This window comes from Rhagoletis zephyria, unplaced genomic scaffold (assembly GCF_001687245.7).
Source record: "Rhagoletis zephyria isolate East Lansing unplaced genomic scaffold, Rhagoletis_zephyria_1.1 Rzeph_scaffold_02869, whole genome shotgun sequence".
Lineage (NCBI taxonomy): Eukaryota > Metazoa > Arthropoda > Insecta > Diptera > Tephritidae > Rhagoletis > Rhagoletis zephyria.
In genome coordinates, this window is record NW_016159953.1 from 9,116 (window position 1) to 28,069 (window position 18,954).

An 18,954-nucleotide genomic window follows, 5' to 3' on the forward strand; every position below is an offset into this window, starting at 1 on the left:
GGTTATAATCCCTAAGCGCGGCCGAAGGCCGCCTACGCAGAGAGAAGTTCTGCGGTAAAATACTTCCGCCCTTCTTTTCCGGCAACACAGAAAGGAGAATTCTGCTTAGTAAGGNATGCATTACTTCGGTTTTGAGTCGAAACTGTGCATGTATGCATTACTTCGGTTTTTGTCATATGCATTATTTCGGTTTTGAACCGAAACTGTGCATGTATGCATTATGTCGGTTTTTTTCATATGCATTATTTCGGTTTTCAACCGAAACTGTGCATATATGCATTATGTCGGTTTTTTTCGTATGCATTATTTCGGTTTTTTCATATGCATTATTTCGTATGCACAGTTTCCATATGCACAATTTCAGGGTGCCATAATTCACATTACGCATGTGCTCCACATAACGGCCCGTATTTTTAAGTTATCCATAAAATGTCAAAAATGATTGCAAGCTGAGCAAAACTACTCGGTGCATTCCCGCAGCGCATGTTTGTGTGCATGTCTGAATGCGATCAATTTGTTGCTAACTACATATAAGTATATATGTATGTATGTGCCATATTGAATTAACCATAAATACATATGTATGTATGCGATGTGACTACTCACAGCTTTCAATCACATTATGAATGGAAGTAAATTGAACAGGTTGGTCGGTGGTTTAAAGAGTTTTAAGGCGTCAAAGTGGCCGAATGAAATGAATGCTACTGGAAGTGCCGCAGCCACATTGATTGCCGCTCTATTGGCTGGCTTTTGCAACGGATGCCAAGCTTGCTCTTTCGAAAGCAATCTCATTATTGAATTTGTACCAGATATCGTGGTGATGGTAAAAAAAAAAAAAAATTAAGCCACCAACCGAAGGTGTTGCAATATGTGTCAGTACTTCTGTAGCTAGCAACTCGCTGTGTGGGCAATCAATTTCGCAAGTGATTTTACACGTTGGCTATGCTATTTTGGCAGCAAAAATGTATTAGTTTACAGAACATCAAATAATAAGTGCATTACTTAAATTTAAAGGTTACCCAAAATAATTGCTGGAAATATGTATAAAAAAATTAAAATATTACTTTCTTAAAACAACCAGAATTGTGCTTTGTAACCTTTGTATAAAAGTTTCCTTTATACTATGCAAGGCCAGTAAATTTATTTGGCTTACAAATAGGCTGAAGTTGAATTATTTACCTACTAACGTATCATCTGCTTGCGATTTAGTGACTTTAATTCACTTGAAAACCATTTTGACTAATTGAACTCAGCCGCGCATAATCGTATTTCATCTTACGTACATATGTGCGTATACTTGTGCATACATACATATGTACTATTTATGTATAATTACTTCCAAGTTAATTCGGTTGGCATTTAACCACAATTGCATGAATAGTAAACACCATTGAGAGCAACTGTTACTGTCGTCAATTGCTTTTACTACTCTGATGTAATATAATTTTACATTCAAGTGGTGCTACTTGCGCAATACATCACGAGACAGTCAATTTAACTCACCGCAATTTGCTCAATTGAAGCACATGTGCAGTGCAACATGCTCATATGCCCGCCTGGCTTTTATTAAATAAAGCAATTTGCTTACGGAAGCCACAAACATTTGAAAATACTTATGTAAATACATAAGTATATTAGTACATTAGTAAATTAATTGGAAATACATACTCTTCAGTTGAATAGATATCCACATTCTTGCGATTTTTCATGTTTTGTCTTAAATATACTACATGCATATGTAGGGGCTAGGGATGTTAATTTCTTCGATTTTTCCTATTCCTATAATACTTTAGCGTCTACATACATATCTGATAAAGTAACTTAAGATATGTCGAAAAAAGCGCGATGCAAAAACAAAAATTAAGTAAAGAAATGTATTAAGTGTTTGAAAGAAATTCATAATACTAGTGGCAGAAATAAAAGAAATTGTTTATAAGTCTTTTTTTACATATAATTAACTGCATGTAAAACGCATTTCAAAATTTGTACAAAAATTATTAAAAAATAAAAAAAACATTTCAAACTTTTTACTGAGAATTTTAAGAAAAATTATAGGTACGCAGTTGTATAGCCCATTAAGTTATAGTAAAAAAATGCAAGCATCAAGCAGCTACAAAATACCGTTGATTTTTGGGGATTTTTCTACGTTGCTGGGCAGTTTCTTCCATATAAACAAATTGTCGAACATACTTTGTATGGAAGAAAATGAGTGACACCCTAAGAAAAAAAAATAATAATAAAAAATTAACGGTTCTTTTAGCCACTTTCAACTTGCACTTTATCATCCTGTAATTTAATGGGCTATAAAATTGCGTACCTAGAATTGAATCGCTTTTAGTTTGAGAATTTTTTTTAAGACTTTATAATTTCAAAGATATGATAAATTCAAAAAAATATTAAAAAAATTCAGTGCATTGTTAAATAAAAATGAGTACCAAATGAAACAGAAAATTCTGTAGGATTAACAAAAAAAAGTAAAAAGTTTTGGGTTCACAAGGACGAATGGGTATTGAAAATGTCGTTTAATCAATTTTATTTTTTTAAGCTTATAACGCTAGAAGGACTATATTCGGGAATGTTGTCGAGGCAATATTAGTCGTTAACATATAATTGTTTCAAAATAAATATTACAAGGAAATTCAAAGATAAAATTTTAAAAAGGCATTTCAATCAACCTTATGCACCAAAAAATTTTATCTGATTTTCTTTCCTTTTCCTTTTTCTTTCTCGTTAATTTGATAAACGTACAGTTTTTCTAAATAAATTGCAATGAAATTTTGAAATGATTTTCTGAATTACTCATATTATTCAACTTTCCAAATCCTTTTAAAAAATCCTGACGTCAGAGAGAAAAACTAAAAACGCAATTTTACTGCATATATTTGGCCCATGGTTTCGCGAATATATTGATTGTTTGTGCGTTTGTCTGTCGCACGGTGTTATGTGTATGTGTAATGAACTAGGCATTTATACAAAAAATATTAAATATTAAATAAACAAAATAAATATTAGCAAAAACTGGTCAACATAAAACGTTTCCATTGTTGCCACCCGTGCAAAGTATAAATCTCGAAAATCGTGGGATTCTTTGCAAATAATCCCGGCATTTTCGGGACCTAAAAAATAGTAGGGTATACATATACTGGCTTTTATTAAAATTTCAAAATTTTGTGTTGAGGTATTTATTAAATATTGAGTTGTTAGATACAAACATTCATATGCACCTTTATTATATTCTTACTTAAATAGAATAGACCCTGCGGTGCCTTAAAACCAGTTCACCTATTCATTCCCACTATTCAGATCGCTCCTTAATTGTGTGCTGGTTTCGTTTACAACTCAAATAAAAATTTCAAAAGAATTCCGGATATTTTTGTGTAAATTGCAGCGCATTATGCTCATATACGTACATACACACATGTGTATATCACAGACTATTTGTATGTGGGAACATGTGCATGCATACTTGCGGCCTTTGCCTTTTTCCATTCTCAACTCAAGCGAAAGTTAATAGTCTTAAATTAATTAATTACATCGTAAATTCGCATCTGTTCGACGCCGTTTACCACTTTAGCGAACACACACAGCTCTAAAAGAGATACCTAGTATCTACTTACATAAGAACGTAAGCGCTGTGCACGTGCATACATACACACATACATGTGTAATTACGTATGTATGTACTTAAATAAATATGTTGGTAAGTGAACTCAACTTGTTGCACAATCTAATTAGCACCAACCTTATGCTGATGAAAAGTAAGCCTAACGGCCCAAATAATATTTATGCAGGTGAAGATTTGCCATGCATAGACATACATATGTATGTGTGCACGAGTATAATTATATATGTAAGTAAGTAAATGTATGTGTTTGGGCCAAGAACGTCAATTAATTTTGTTGTTGCCACTTGCTGCATAACAAAACGTTCTGTTCTACTTTCATGACTTGAACTATTTGTTGCTATTTCCTGTAGGAAAGTTGTTGAGTAAAAGTAAAAGTTTCTTGATGTTTTCTTTTTGATTTTCGCATAGCAAAAGTGTTACAAATAAGGTGTTAACTCATTGGATGTACTGTCATTAAAAAGTTGTATGCTTTTATTGGCAGCAATGAGGCTAAGGTTACTCGAACTCATATACTTGTACGATTATGCAACACTTGGACAAAACTCACAAATAAAGCTATGGGCAGAGTAATAGAAGCGAAAAGTTAAGCAAGGAGACATTTGTATTTGTAAGAAAAAGTCACCAATGATCTCTTATAAAGCAAAATAATATAGTGCTTCGTGAAATTAAGAAGCGATTAAGTCTAAGCATTTAGGCCCGAAGTTGAGGAAAGATATGAAGCAACTATAAAAAGCGAATTGACTAATCTTCGAAACCAAATTATCAGAGTTCAGGGAGCCGTTTCTTCGAATACTTAACATTTTCGACAGAGTTTCATTGAGTCAGCTGTTTAGACGCTGCAGGAGTAGGAAACATTTTGGTGCGTGAAGAGAGATATCCATTGAAATCTTCTTTCTCTGAGAATCACAACGGACGCCTGCGGCCTTTGGAAGTACTCTAAATAGCGTATTTAAATACATATATCCAAGCAGAGTACTCATAATTCGAACTTGGGTATTAATAATGACTCGGAAAGAAAAATTCAAAGCTTTAAGCATACGTGGCTGGTTCTTTCAGAAATTAAAACGGAAATCTAGTAAGCGATATTCAGAGTGCTTTTTAATAGTGACACACATGGTGCGAGTGACGAAGAAAAGCCCATAGGGAACAGCAAAGCCTCTGCAGCTGACGAAATACCGGCTGAGTGGTTCAAAGGCGGCGGCAAAGAGCTGCTATCTTGTCCAATCCCTTATCAACATTGCATATAAGCTCCTTTCATGGGCCTAATGCGTAAAAGACTGAATCCCTTTACGAATCAGCTGATTGGACTTGATCAGCATGGCTTCATGTCTGGCATATCCACCATTGACCACATTTTCTATGACCATTAAATACCGAAAAAACCTTAGATAAACAGATCGACACACACTAACTTTTCGTCGCTTTCGAAAGCACGAAGAGAAGCTACCTCTACGACGCCATGTCTAAATTTGGTATCGCCGAAAAAGCTATGTAGAGTAGCGTTGAGCACAACCTATAGCTTGGTTCAAATTGGTAAGGACCTCTTCACGACAAGCCGGCAATCTGAATCGCAGGGGAACTTGCAGATCAAGTGCAGGATAACTCTTGCTATCAGATCGCACTAGAACCTCGGAAGTTATTTGAAAAGGAGAGTCCACTCTCGACCAACAACAAAACGCTCTACAAATCTCTCATCAGGCACATCTTTGTATATGGCGTAAAAACGTGATCGATGTCGAACAAGCATGAACATGCTTTGATTGCTGCCGGGAAGTGGACACACATACATAGTTAAGCCTATAAAAATAGTACAGCTGTTGGGCGCATGGCTGATGATGCCCGGCTCGGTACCTATGAGTGGACAACGATAAAATGGCGTCCAGGAACACAATGGAAGGACAAGGTGCGGAAGGACCTATCTGCACTCGGGATGCACAACTTTCGTTACTTCGCAAATGTGCGACGCGTGTGGCGAATTTGTTTAGTGCCGGTCCAAAGCAAAAAACAATATGGCGTTTGACTTTCAAATAAAGTGATATTTTTAGTGGAAAAAATTTCTTCTAATTCCCTTAAGCGTAAGGACCAAAAAATCAATTAGTCAATATGCGACTGGAAAGATTACAAACTCCATTGCAAGTTTGTGCAATCGGTTACAAAGGACTGGTTGTGATTTGGGATAAGTTAGTTAATTGTCCGAGCTTATTAGAGGGGTTATGGGTTTTTAAGATAAAATCTTTTTTTAAGAACTTCCGCATTAGCCTTCACAAAGAACGTTAAGTATTAGCTAGTTATCCAGCCTACATACCACAAAGTGCCTACAACTTAATAAAGTAATTTGTAATACATATATAAGTATGTAAGTATATCAAATTGAGTTATTGCTTGTAACTTGAAAATTCACTAATTGATTTCAACAGCTGCAACTGCTTATTACCAACTTATTTTACGATCACTAACGCCAACCTACAAGTCATTTAGTGGCAATTAAAGTGTCACAACATTAAACGTTCTTAATTAAAGCGTAAACACAATGTCGCTTTTAATAAAATGTATGTGATTTTCATGCTAAATAGCTGGAGGGATTTCAACAGCACAATCCTTAGAAACGCCGTAATGGCAGTTCGTAATTTATTCGCGCGATACGCACGCGCATTTTCCAAACATTTAACTAATTGCCTGCATATGAATATGTATATATGTATGTATGTCCAAGTCGAAGAACATTCAGTAAGCTTGCAATTTGTCAACGTTGAAAAGTCAGAGATATCTACATTTTAATTTTAATCTATACGCAGATGAGGCAAAAATATAAACATACATGCATACATACATATGTACATATATCAGAAAAACGCAAGATTGCCAAGTGGCTGCGCTGATTTATTACTTAAACACTTTAATTGGGTGAACTGTGGCAGGTGTATAATGAATGAATCTCTTTTTTACGGCAATTAGTCAATATTAGTTAAAGGCGTCTAAATCTAATTTGTGCATTAGCTACATGAACGCTTATGCAGCCTACCAAAATACGCATGTGCACATAACGCCTTTGTTTTTTTTTTTTTTTTGTATGTAGAGGTGTACGACCTTCACAATTAAGCCAGAGTGACTTTTGAGTTTTGTTGGGGAAAAATAAGAAATAAGAAATAAATGGTCAAAAATGACGAGATGTGACAGAAACAAATTGCAATCCATAAGTAAATACATATGTGGTCCTATTTTTGCTTATTAATGATTTGTTTTTTAATATGGAAGTTCACTACTTAATCTTAGTATTGTTAAGAAAAAAAAATTGCAATTGGTAGCATACACCTTTAGTACCATTTCACACGATCCGGGTAGGATTTCCTGAACGTTTTAATGATGTACAGTTTTATGCTATCTCACAACGCAGGATGGTTTTTTTGTAAGCATTTTGCTTGCTGAGGTCCGATAATTGTTTGAATATTGCTAAGATCAGGCATGAAATTTCTATTATATCACGTGATACTTAGTATACTGATTTCAAAGGAAAGACGTAGTTTTGATATCAAGAGAAGCCAATCTACCGAAATGTTTGCAAACTGAGTTCGGTTGAGAAATTCTGGGCTCACGCCAAAAGAGACATGAAGATTACAAAAAAATGTGGGAAAACGCTAAAAAGGCTAATGAATGCGTTTCCAAAACCGTAACACATTTTTTTATTGAAAAATAGTAGTTCTTTTTATTTCACAATTTTTTTGTTGATTCTAAGAATATAATCGTATAGTTTTTGAAAATCTTACAACTGCTTTAAATAATTACATAATCTTTTAGCGGATAATTTCATTCGACGCAGCCGATTCTCGACTTGTGGCAAGGAAGAAGATTAGCGAATATATTTAAAATTTTCTATTCAACAAGATGAATTATGAAGCTGCCATATTGGTTTATTATTAGTTCAGTGGAAAAATTATAGGATAAATATGGTAAAAAGATTTCCAAACAACACCACTCTGTAACGGTGAAAATGGACAAATCTGTACAAATGTACACATCGTGTGATCCCGGCTTTAGAATTGATCGCGAATAGAGAAAGGGGAAATAAAGACACCGTAAGTGTTTTGCTGTTTTTTACCTCAAGGTTTTTTTTTCACATTCTAACCGCATATCAAACGTAATCTATTGAAGAATAATGTATGTAAATATAAGGGGTGTTGCATACCAAAAACCGGACGGGGTTCACACTTCATGGGTTTGATTTGTTACAAATTTTTAGGGTTGATGCATAAAATATTAAATTTGAGCTTGATTAATACGTTTCTAAAAGCTTTACAGCACAAAAACAAAAAGAAATCGATTTAATAGTTTTCCAAATATCTCGAGAACGGGGTGAGGAAAAAATTTAAAAAAGAAGTCACACATACACACATCAAAATTCTATATAAAAAAATATATATTAAAAATTTTTATTTAGGAAAATTTTTCACATACACATTTTTTGATAAAAAAAAAAAGTTTTTGAAAATATGCCAACTCAAAAAAAAATAAAAAAAAATTCACAATGATAGCTCTGAGTATTGCGCAATATTTAAGTATAGCATCATGGGGTGTACTCTATAATAATTTGAATTATGATTTTTTTTTTACACCGAAGTTGGGTAAAATTTAAAAATTCTTTTATTTAGAATTTTTTTGAGTATGCAGTTTCGTAGCCCATTAAATTTTAGTGTAACAAAGTGTTTCAATAATTAAACAAACCCGTTAAATATGTAGATAAAATCGCTAAACAAATGAAAGTAAATGGGTGTTTAACAAATCTTGTTTTTTTTCCTAGAAACTTAATTATTTCGCTCATCAAATGAGTGTCTACAAATTTGCGCATTTTATCTGCTTTCAAGGAGCCATTTCATGTGGCTACCCTGTCAACTGCGTTGAAATATTTCATTTGCTTTATAATAAATTTAAATTGTCGCAATTTGTGTAACTTAAATTTAATCTTCCTTCAACTTGCACCTACATAGTATGTATGTACAACCCACAACTCTCTGTCATGGCTCATAAAAAGCAAGCAACATCACCCGCGGCGCCAATAACTTCGTACCGCTCCGCTTCAATCGCGCTGCAAGATGCAGCAACTGTGCTGTTAAAAAATTTATTTACTGTTTGCATTACCTACACAAATAGCCGTTACTACTAGTCTGTCTGAGCGCTTCATGAAAAATATATGAATGCAAAAGTACACAATTTTATTGCAAGATTCACATGGCTTTATTATTATTTCAGTGCAAAACTTGCAGCTGTGCAATAAAAAACAAAGAAAACATCAAATAAAATAAAACAAACCGGCAAAGGAAAAACGAAAAAATGCAGTTGACAGTTTCTAGTCCAGATACATGCATAAACTTGCCTATATAGTATGAGCATATGTATGTATGTGAGTGTATAGCATACACACATATGTATGTACATATGCGCATAATAAAAGTGGTAGAATACTTTTGATTTTATGTACTTATAAATTAAAATAAAAAAAAAAATCTACAGAACCGGAATCTAGCTTACCTTGAAGAAGATGCCGAGGTAGTAACGCTTCTCGCCCAGTTTCAGCAGCGGCATTGTCCATTTGTTCGTGTACTGAGACTCGTCCACACAGTTCGGACAATCTACGTCAGCATCAACAGCAGAAATTCGCCAAATCCAAGTCACACAAATACATTTGCAAATTTATAGCGGCGCGTGTTTTAATCGGCGAGCCAGTGACCAAACCACACCACACAANCACCAAAAACAAAAAGAATGAAACACTTCGAAAAAGGGTGTTAAAATTAATTGCAATGACGGCTTAGCGATTTTACAATTCGCCATACAAATTAACTGAAATGATTTTGCAGAGGTTCTCTACATACAAATTTGGTTGCCCCAGCTCTTATATTTAAAGACCATCACGATAACCCACTAATTGCAGGTGAAGAGGGCGCATGAGATTTATTTGCGCATATATTTAAAAGCTTTTCAATATTTATTGTTATTTTTGTAGTTCCCAAAATAACCTGTATTCTTTGAATTTTTTATTTGGAAACCACAAACGGATACGATTTTAATCAATTTGCAATTGTTCTTTTCAACTCCTTTCTCTTAGAAGATAGTATGTCAGTATATACATTTGTATATGTACGTATTTTAAACCAATAACCAGTATTGAAGTATTTGAAGTTGATGACTCAGAAAATTAATATGCAGCATTTTTTTTAACATTTCTTACAATTAAAGAGAAATTTCTTCACTTGATATCCATCGCCACATTCAGCATTACTATTACATACATTCCTAAAAAATGCGGGATTCAGATACAGAGAGGATGGTTTAAAGTTTCTTCTTGCCATGTTTTTTGGCTTCAACTATTATTAACTTATTCATCTTTGCAGTCTTTAGTGGAACTGAAATTCTTTGTAAAGCAATTACTTTCCCTTCCATCGGCTATACAGTTTTCTACAGTTAGGTTAATCTGGGAGATCAACGTCATATAACTTAGACCAAAAATGGTTTTCAGTCTACAGAAGAATAGACCGCAGATCCTACTCGTGATACATTGCTTACCAATTAAATTATCCCTAATTATCTGATACGCGATAGCATTCAAAGACGGTAGGAACTCAGAAACAAAACCACTTAGTCGCTCGCTGCAAATTACTGTAAAGTATGGAAAGAAAACGCTTGGTAACTCAATCAATGTTTTTCTCTTTTGCCGGTATTCTTGGGCATAGGAATATTAGCGGATGCCCTCACAGACAAATACAAACAGTAGTTTGCCAGCGTTTTGCGAAAAAAGCAAGGCTTTGTAAAATATTTAGACTTGACAATAGCAGAAAAACAGCAGTGGATCTGCAAAGTATTCAGATTATAGAACAGAGTACAGCTGCTGCTTGGATGACATATTTCATTTCCCGTACGAATGTCTAGGTCTGACTTCTTTAAGACATAAAACTTTCGGAAATTAAATACACACTAGGAGTGCCAGTTGCTGTCGAAACTCTAGCGTTTTTCTAATTTTTTAGAGCCCTGGGTATGTTTTCAAATGCAGTATATCGATTAAGTGATAAGGCACAAAATTACTCAAAAGAAAATCTCCTGCATTGGAACTAAAACGTGACTAAAAGGTTGTAAGTATATCTTTTTTTAAATATATTTATTAGCGTTACAGTTTAACGGAGCACCAATTTCTCTATAAACGATGTTTTTTTCATAAAAACCGTTTGTTCGTCAAACCAATGACCTTGGTTTGAAGTATCTGAAATTTAAAAATGTAAAATGAAGGAAGTCTACTGGCAGTAACATAAAATTGGTCCTGAGCAAATACAATTTTCAATTAGGATGACACGGTAACCATCGGACACTATGTATCTCGATAACTCGACAAACTTTAAAAAATTTTACGAACTTTAATGAATTTCAAAATCACTCAATGCAGATAACTCGATAAAATTCGACAGCTCCATTAATTTAGATAAGTGTGCGTTCCCAGAACTGGAAAAATTTCGATAAATGAATAATTTACATATCTCGATATATGTATGTAGTATATCGATAACTCGATTTTGACAGCTCCATAAATTTCCATTTATCTACAAATTTCGATAACTCTGGTAACTCGATAAAATTCGAAAAATAACGATAGCTCGATAAATTCATGAAGTTTAAATAACCAATATATTTTTAAAATCCCATAAACTTCGATTCCATAAACTGACTCATTTCGATAACCAGAAATAAATTTCGATGAAACAATAAATATCGATAACTCGATCATTTGAAAGAATTCGATACATCACGACTACTCGATAAATTTTTTTGACTCGATAAAATTCGATAACTTTACAAAATTTTTTTCACTCAATATATGTACATATATTGATTACTCAATGAATATATAAAATGAAATTTCATCAACTTGATAAATTTCGATAATCCGATAAATTTGTATAGCTCGATAAGTATCAGTATATTTCAACAACGCGTCTCGATAAATTTCGATAACACAATTAATAATAATAGATTGGCGCTCACATATGTTAGTGTTTGGCCGAGCTTCTCCTCCGACTTGTGGCGTGCGCCTTGATGTTGTCACACAAAGCGATAACACAATTAACATTGATCAAATTCATTAACTCGATGAATTCCGATAACTTAATAGATATGGATGATGCGATAAATTTCGATAATACTAAAGAAAGGAAATACTTGATTCTATCCAAAGTATCACTAATAAATACTCTATTCGATTTAATTTACACCCAGAAGTATTTATATGAGTCACTTACATGGAACTGACAATGCAACGGCGTAAAATGGAATTCCGCCAAACTACGTAAGATAATTTATTTTGGATTTGGAAGCTCATCACCCAAAGTTAATTTATGAATCCACGAACGGCTCAGTGTTCTCATTTGATTTAAGAGCTCTAACAGTTTTTGCATATTCTGAACAAAATTGCGAAATATACCTGGTTGGCGATTACCATTCTATTATAGTAGTCTTGACCAAAGCATTTTCGAAGCACTATGTTAAGTGCTCGACATGTTAGCAGTAGAACTCGATATCAACCCTTTAAGACGTTATGGATTCCAGCGCTCACACCCAGGTATAAATTTATAGCTGAATAAAATGCTTAAAGGGTGAAAAGCGATGGTTGCTTGAACCGCCTTTTATGGAGTTCGTCACTAAGAAAAATGTAACATGGTTTTTTCAAATAATGTCATTTTTGGTTTTTCTATGTTAGCGTTTCGAAATTTTTTAACAGAAAAAGTATTTTTAAATAACTTACGTTTGTTGTCTAGAAATTGTTATCAAGAATTAGTTCAGCCCAATAATGAAACTATGATAATGTTGTCTCAAAATTTTTCTAGAGAGTTCTAGTTCAGGTTCAAATCTAAGTGGGCGGAATATATGATTTTAAATTTTTATTTTCAGTTTTTCTTAAATATGAAAAAGCCTCTGTGAAGTGCACAACGAAATCTCGTTTTCAAACGAAAAAAATGTCCAAAAATAAATCTGTTCAAAGTAAATAAACGTTTGTTTGGCGCAAAATCATATGTGTTTTTTTTTTTAACCAAGGCGATATGGCTTATTTTGTTTCTCAGTGTACTCTAAGTGCGATAGCGAAGTCGATGAAGCTTTAACGCAGACACTTTTTAAACTGGCTGCCCATATCTGCTTTTAGCACGACCACACCCCGTGCCACTCTCCAAGCTTTTGGTAAATTGTCAAGAAATCATCGTGAATTAGCTGGAATATTTTTAAGAAGCGATTTCGCTTGAGTCACAAGGCAGGAAATAACTTAGGCTATCCACTCCGTATATGCCCACAATACAACTATTTCTTATGAAATAATGGAAATAACCTTTAGATCTAGGGCCCAATATTCGTAGGGATTTTAACATCACACCTAACACAAGTAAGTTTTCTCTAATCAGCGAGCGATTTTTGTTTTCCTCTAGCTCAGCAGAAAAATAGGGGTATTCTCCAAATCTTGCAAAGCCATTGCACGTAGCACGGATTGCATGGATTGCATAACTTGCATACACACAACAACAAAATACATGGGAAACGACATTTCCTATCGCTGCAAAATATGCAACGTCGAAACCCATGTATATATTTTGCAAAATAGCATAGCAAGATATATGCGACCCTGTGCTAGTTGTTTTGTTGTTGGAATTGCTACATATTTCTCTCATTCCTCTCATCTCGCTCACTTCATTTTTTTCTGCTGTCTCTTGTTATTGTATTTGATACATAATTTCGCTGCTTGCTACCCATGCATTCTACCACTTTGCAATGNGTATTTATTTCGAATTTGCAATCTCTGCTAAGGCCAGAGTTATATTAACTCAGAAATGCATTGTTTATACATATTTACATAATTTGCCAGCGTGAGCAAATTCCGGGCAAATTACTGCTTTATAAAGGAATTTCTATTGTTTAACCCACTAGAGTGAATACATATGTATGTACACTAGGGTGGTCCAAAAAAAAGTAAAGTCGGAAATTTAATGCTCTCACCCCCTAGGATTGTTCTGTACCGTAAAAAATATACCCCTGTTTTTTTATTTTAAAATCAAAATATATTTAGAGGTCGCTCAAAGCGTTCAAAGTTTCCCATGTATTTTGTATGGGGAAAAAAAGACTTTTCGTAGAAATGGCATAGAATCCATGGAAATCAAAATTTTTGAATTTTAACTATTTTTTAAGGGTCTCCGAAATATCCCAAAAAAAATCAAATATACAAACAGAAATATACAAAAGAAAAAAAAGAAAAAATAGTTTAAATTAAAAAACGTTTAAATAAACAATTGGGCATTATTCTCTGAAGTCTTCTGAAGAGAAGCAGTGTTTCTCCCATACATTTTTGGACCACCCTAATGTACACATACATACATACGAGTTTGCATACAAACTGAGGTATGCAAAAACAAGTATGTAAGTTGTGCTAATTATTCGCAATGTATCTACACATGTATCTGTATTATACAATTATTCAGAGAAATCCATTGTAAACTTGCCAACTAAATAATGTGTGTCTGAGCTTTGATTTCTGTTTCATGTCCGATGCCATTAATCAAAACTTGACAGCCCATGCGGCAAGGTCAATTGTGAACGGTATTGTTTGAATATCACACTCCCATCACTTGCACAAAAAAACAAAAAGCACATGCAAACTACTTAGTATAGCTTAAGTAGCACCGCATCAAACTTAACTGTGTACGCAAGTGTAACTAACTACCTGGCGGCTTAGTGAAAATGAAAACAAAAACTGCAAACCAGCCAATGGAACCAATCAATGAAGAAGTTTAGTTATGGTATATACATACATATATGTATGTATACTTAGAGAATTCACAAGGTGTCATAAGGTGCCATATTTTATTAAACTCACAAATTTTTCGAAGGCAAAAATATTCTTCTATGTTATTTAATACAATCAGAAACGCTTTTTTTACGTTTTCAAATTTATCATAAATAAACGGCATTCCGACTGTTATGGCAGCTTGTGAAGAACCCTAACTGTAACAAAAGGCGACGCCCTCACGGGAAGGTAACAACAAATAGTTATGCAAATGTAACTGAATAAACTTGTAAGTATTTATTAGCTAGCCATAAGTGAAACAAGTGTTACCTCGGTCGTTGCCATCGTTGGGGCATTAAGTACAGCTGCATTTGTTATTATGTATATGCAAGTCAAATGCATATTTGCTACTTTAGACCGGCCCGCTAAGTAAATATGTAAGTGGAAGGGCCCAAGGTGATGTGACTGTTGGAAAATCGCTAAGCCCGTTTCACATCACTGAACAATGAAGTTGAAAGATAAATACTTGAGAGTAAACAGTGAGGTGATGGATTCTTCTTTGTTTCCGTTCGCTTTTTTCCAGAAGCCAAATTTGCTTTGTGTTTGAAGTTAAAAAATTGCATGGCTGTTTTGAATGAATTGCATTCTTGCTGTTGAATAAAATTTATAATTTTAATTGCTAATTAAATTTTGTACTGAATATCTGATATATCTTTTTGCAGATGACCCGGTCAATAACAAAGGCGTGCGCACGAATTTATACTACACTCCTTCATTGTTTTGCTGCATTGCCCAAGATGAGATTGGTTGAAGCCACAACAAAAAAATAAAAGCAATAAAAATGTTTGAAACAAACAATTGTTGTGGGTCATCCAATCAATCATATTTTCGATTGCAATATTGCGGTTGAAAGGTTGAAATGAAAATGGTAAGCTGAAAAAAGCAATAATCAAAGAAAAATAATGCACTCTTAAGACTGGTTTTCACTATGTCATATTTGGACGCCAAAATTTGGCGACATATTTTGACACAACTTTATCTCCTTTTTTCATACCTTTACCGACGATATTGAGGGCCAAAAATGACGGATAGCCGATTTAGCAGCGGGTGTACACGACTAAAGATCTTTCCTGATCAAAATCAAAGCATAAGCCTGTAGTTGACATAGTGAAAACTAGCCTTTAGTCTTAAAAAATGCCAGTCATCGCTTTAATCCATGAAAAGGCAGTCTAATATTTTTTCTGCAGATGGCCGAGTCAATAACAAAGACGTGAGGCGACTTTACCAATTCATACTACACTCCTTCATTGTTTTAATGCATTGCCCAAGATGAGATTGGTTGAAGCCACAACAAAAAATAAAAATAAAAATAAAAGCAATAAAAATGTTTGAAACAAACAATTGTTGTGGGTCATCCAATCAATCATATTTTCGATTGCAATATTGCGGTTGAAATGAAAATGGTAAGCTGAAAAAAGCAATAATAAAAGAAAAGTAATGCACTCTCAGTCTTAAAAAAAAAGACAGTCATCGTTTTAATCCATAAAAAGGCAGCGAAAAAAAATTTTACTTAAGAAAGACTCACCACGATCTCAAAAACTTGAAACTAAGCAAATCTGTTTACTTGTATTTATGTTTACATGTGTGTACATAAAACATTACCCATTACGGCAACCTTAAAAATGTTATAACTCAATTTTAATGACAAACATTATCCGACATGAAATTTGTTGCCAGCATTCAAATAAGTATGCTGCTACCATTGGCACCCTGATGTGGGTTGCGGCTGGCGGCAGCTGCTGAAGATAAATTCAATGTCAAAATGTTTAATTGCGCAATTTAAGTAGCAGTCAAATGTTTTTTGGATTATTCAAGGTTAAGTGCACTTTTCATTAACGTTACCACTCAAAATAATAAGTAATGAGGCTATTACAAAAAAAAATAAATAAAAACGGCTAGCTCGAAGAGATTAAATCTGGTTTATTATTAATATTCTTGTATAGCGTTGATAAGATTTTTCGCTTTGCTTTTTCGCCTAGGTGCATATTCATACATATGTACATACGTAAGTATGTATGTATATGTTTTAAGGTTTTTATGATGGGTGCGTTACCTCGCGAATTCGAAAATCTGTATAATTCTTATCGGTTGGTCCCTTGCTATAATCTCGTCGTTTCGCAAAAATTTTCATAAGTTTTAGCTTCCGCGTTAATTTTTTTTTTTAGTTAACAAAGCAAGCTATTTTCAATATCTTATAAATCGTAATTCGTTGTTGACAACGTTGTGCCAAACTACATCTATATATATTTCATAGAAATATTTTTTTTAATATTAAGTTAATCCGTGTTTGAAAATATTAAAACCCTAAAACTGTAAAAATTTGGAAGCCAAAATAGTTCCTAAAATGTTTTTAAGGGTTCATTACAATTTTAACCCTCTTTACCAGCGAAAATTAATATATTATCCGGCTTTTCCGCATAGTGAAAATATTTCATTCAGAAAAAGTGCCTACATGCCCTTTTTCATATTTTTTTACCTTATCTGCATATGTACAGGGTGATACATATAGTGTTTTCTTCAAGCATATATTATTTTGACAGTGACAACACTTTTTCGCTGCAAATCTTGACAGAAAGTCAGTATCATATCTCCGCGGAAAGAAATTAATCTCTTTACGCTCGAACAACGTTGGGAAATAACGCAAACATATTGGACAACGATTGTGTTGAGGAAACTCATTTTCATATCAGTGGCTATGTTAACAACCAAAACTGCCGCATCATTGGCAAATTTTCCTTTTAAAATGCTACTGGAAACGCCATTTCGTTTATGCTACAGAGGCAAGATAAACAACATGGCCTTGGATGTTCTTTGGTTTCAGCAGGATGGCGTGCGATGTAACAATCGATCTTTTGCGCGCCAAGTTCGGTAATCGTGTTGTTAGTGGCCTCGTTGCTGTCATTTGACGACGCCGTTAGAGTTTCTCACAAAGGTCTTGTCTTGGAAACCTCTAGTCTGTGAAACCAGCCGAGGTAGCCACGTGAATGAGTCCAATTTAAATTAACTATGTGAAGCATTTAAATACTGTTGCCAATAGAAATGATTTTAATAAAGAAATAAAAATGCAGCATTTTTATAAGAGAAAAGAGTTTTTGATTGAAAAAAAAGTTACAAATTTTTCCGACCATCACCACCTTTTTTTCATTAATTCTGATCCAGTATCACGACAGTGGGAAACTAATGCATTAACAGACCTTATGGCACTGGCGTGTAGACCTTTTTAAGCGATACTGCATGCCAGCTTGATTAGTCAACAATATTTATTGGCACTCTAAAATTTATTTCCAACAAATGCCCAGTTAAGTCTGGAACTCACGAAATCCTCCAATTTAAACTTTACGAAGCAGAATGCTAAACTTACTGCACCGATTCAAGTGACGCAATTTGTATGACATAGTTTTAAACTTTGTGGTAATTATTCTTTAAAATAAGGCGGATGCCCGATCCTTAATGGAAAAGTAGTTACCAGATTAAAAAAAAAAAAAGCACTAAACAATTGCTTTCGTAATTCAAAAATCGTATCTTATTTACTATATAAAAATTCAAACTGGTTGCAATTATTTTTTTCGCAACAAATTAAAATAAACACACGTCGATTTGCTCGAAATCAGGCGTCAGTCAAAACAGACCACTCGTCCGTCGTTAAGAGTGAAAGTGCAGCTGAAAACATAACAGCCATCACGCTCACACGCAAACAGGACAAACATATGTTCGCCAAAATTAAAACTGAAAAGCAGTCAAAACCACAACCGAAAGCGAGGAGGAGCCTTAATAAGCGATGAAGATTACGTAACAATAACAGACACCAAATGGAATGTTGTAAACAAAGTAGAGAAAAAGATTTTTTTTAAATACACTTTTAGCGTTTTTTCTTTTCAAAATTCCTTTGCCATTAGCAACTCTTTCATTTGGCTCGCATAAATATTTTAACCCACCTGCTGTTGGCTGCTTTGCTGGGTTCGCTGGATGCCCTCCACTTATTTGCAGGTATAATATCACAGACAATAACAAATACTTTTGCATGATGGTAATGTTGTTGTTGTTGCAGGTTTTAAAAAAAGATGCTGTTGAAAACGTTTTTGGAACTATGTTTTTTTTAAGCAAACAAAATATGTATTTCATGTATGGTTAATGAAATGCGCAGTCTTTTAATCCAGTCAGCTGAACGCGTTGAATAACAGGAAGAAAATAACCAACAAACAAACACGGAAATCAATCGTTTTTCGCTTTACGCACTTTTTTAAACGCTTCAACAAAAGTTTTCAAACTCAACCGGAATAACGGTAAACAATTTTGCTGTCGAGTGGCTTTTCGACGATTTGTTGTGTGTTTATTTCGTGGAACGGTATTCAAATGTTTTTTATTTTATTTTATTTTAATTAATTTATGCACAGCATTTCTAACGCGCTTACGTTTGACTAAATAAGCTATTTAGAAAAGATTGATTTAAATATTTATGAAACGC

General features: G+C 34.0%; 1 pseudogene; it reads right to left on the reverse strand.

Moving 5' to 3' along the window:
• LOC108367938 (uncharacterized) overlaps positions 1–18,954 on the reverse strand; it is a 56,847-nt pseudogene that overhangs the window by 2,022 nt on the left and 35,871 nt on the right.